Source organism: Lutra lutra, chromosome 6 (genome assembly GCF_902655055.1).
Source record: "Lutra lutra chromosome 6, mLutLut1.2, whole genome shotgun sequence".
Taxonomy (NCBI): Eukaryota; Metazoa; Chordata; class Mammalia; order Carnivora; family Mustelidae; genus Lutra; species Lutra lutra.
In genome coordinates this window covers 30844884-30847758 of record NC_062283.1, presented here as the reverse complement: position 1 = coordinate 30847758, position 2875 = coordinate 30844884, and positions in this window count along the sequence as shown.

The following is a 2875-nucleotide window of genomic DNA, read 5'->3' as shown; positions in this document are numbered from 1 at the left end:
AAGCCCACGCAGGGACAGCATGGTTTCAGGTCCCGTGGGGTCACAGAAGGATCAAGGGTGTCTGAGTGTTGCAGAGCTCACAGGTATTAGAGCGGGGAAGCTGGCTATAGAGACGGAGTTGAGGAGTGAGCTCTCAACTCAGGGTACCTTAAATTGTGATCCATGGCACAGGCCACTTCTCTGTGAGCAGGGACCCCACAAGATCCAGGGAGACCACCCTGGAAGAGCGCAGGGATCTGCAGGGTTTGGAGACTCCAGGCAGGGCTGTTTCCCAGAGACAGAGATGCTTGGTCACATGCTGGATGAGCTCATAGTGCAGCTGGAGGCCAGGGAGATGGGAGTGATTGAGCGCTTTTCTCTGAGGCGCACTGAGGAGTGGGGCCCTGAGCTCTTGGATCCTCTGGGCCAGAGATTGGGAGTCAGCCATTTTCATTCCTGTCCTCTGGAACTCTATGGAAAGCATGCAGAGAACAAAAGTTCCCAAAAGCGAACCCAAACCCGAGTAGATTACTTAGCCTGGCCCCTGGTAAGGGTGGGACATTTCCGCCTCAGGCAAAGACACTTGAGAATCACTACAACAGGCTCTTTCCAGAGAAGATCAACAAGAAATCCAGCCAAGACCAAGTTCACTTATCAAGGAAAACAAAGGAATTCCAGGGGAGGAGAAAGCAAAGTATGGAACTCATGGCTTTCTCCCCATGATTCTTTAGACTTGCAAAGTTAATTATTTTTTTTTAATTTAATTTTTTTCTTATGCTTATTTTTTAAATGTTTACTCTTTCCTCTTTTAATGTTTTTTAACTAGTTTATCTTAACAATACCTTTCATAAAAATATTTTTGAACCTTCATTATTATACTCATATTTTATCCTTGATTGTATCTAACTTTATTTTTTGTATACACATAGGGTTTTCTCTTCTAAAAAAAAAAATGGGATACAACTTCTTCTAGTAGATCAAAATATACCCTAAATCTAGCACAGGGCTTTGTTCTAGTCTCCAGCCTAGCAAATACTCTCCACTTTCTTATTCTTTATTCTCCCAATCAATATCTTATCAATTCCTTTTTTAGAAAAAAATTTTTTTTAATTTCGTCCTTATGGTCATATCCCATCCCTTCATCATGTTTACTCTTATATATATACCACACCTTCTTTGCTACCCAACAGTCAACAGGCATTTGGGCTCTTTCCATAGTTTGGCTAAATACCTAGTTGTGTAATAGCTAGATCTTGTGGTAGATCCATTTTTAGGTTTTTTGGAACTACCATACTTTTCTCCTGAGTGGCTGCACCAGTTTTCATTCCCACCAACAGTAAAAGAGGATTCCCCTTCCTGCACATCATTGCCAATACCTATTGTCTCTTGTGTCATGAATTTTGGCCATCTGAACTATTGGGGTGGTATCTAGTTGTGGTTTTGATTTCTATTTCCTCATGTGAATGATGTTGAGCACTTTTTCTTGTGTCTGTTAGCCATCTGGATGTCTTTGAAAAAAGTGCCTGTTCGTGTCTTCTACCCATTTCTTAACTGGATTATTTAGTTCATATTTGTTGTGTTTAATATCTTCTTTACAGATTCTGGATAAAACCTGTTAGCAAGTTTATCATTTCCAAATAGCTTCTCCCATTCTGTTTTTTAGCTTTGTTGATGGTTTCATTTGCTGTGACAAACTTTTTATCTGGGTGAAGTCCCAACAGCACATTTTTGCTCTTGTACTCCTTGCCTCTGAAGATGATCAAAGAGTCTTCTGCCTGTGTTCTCCTATAGAATTTTGATGGTTTCCTGTAGAGGCTCTGTTTTAAATATATCCATCAACAACTTGAATAAAATCATAAGGGTAAGAAGAGAGAGGAAGAAAATGATCATAAATACAAATAAACACATCTTATGACAAGAAAGAAAAAAATATGCAGTCCTTACTACAGCCTTTTCATGGGTCACAGGCAGAAAATAATATCTGTGACTTCCTTCTTCCATTTATAATTCTGTGTCTTCTCATCTCTCCCAGAAGCATAGCAGATCAGAATTCTCTACCTGTGGAGTAAATACACCTTTGTGTGCAAAAGGCTGAGTCCTAAGTAGTCTGGTTTCCCTATACATGTGTAGTTGATACCTTTATCATTGGATTGGAAGTACTGAGAGGCAGTATATAGATCCTGGAACCGTGCTCATGATCAATGCTTTCTTCAGTTCACCTGGGATCTGAAAATTCTCTTCACCATGAACACTTTATTCTGGTAGCAGTTCTGTTCTTTCCAACTGGTGTTGACACAAAAGGAAAACCCAGATCCTCATCCTTCATTCCTTGATTTAACACAGCACTAGTTTTTCAAAGTAACAAATTTACTAAGATATGATAAGTGTCTCTCATCTATTTCAGAATAGGAAGTTTATACAATAAAATATTAGATTATCTGTTCTTAAATTCATCACCCATCCATTTCTCCAGAAATTTTTGGATGGCCAATGTCTCTGGCCAGAGTGTAGATTTTCCGAAATAGAGCTGATAACCCACCTGTTGCCTCTGGGTTCATCTGCACAACTCAAGCTAGATAAAACAAACACCATGTAATTCTGCAGTCATTCAGCCTTCACCTCCTTTCATATAGAAACAATATAAAGACTCCATGAAATAATTTTTATTACCAAAACAAATATGACTTCCAATAGGAAAATTCAACGTACTCCAAATCAGCACAAACAACAGTTAACTTTTAACTTCTCCTACATGAGCATAAGGTGTGAACTGACTATTCTTATAACCAGGAGGGCAAGACACCAGGTCATCCAGGACCTACCCAGAAGCTTTGACCTAGGGTGACTGCAACTCCAGAAATAGCCACCATGAGGAATCTGGGACAGTGTTGGGGTC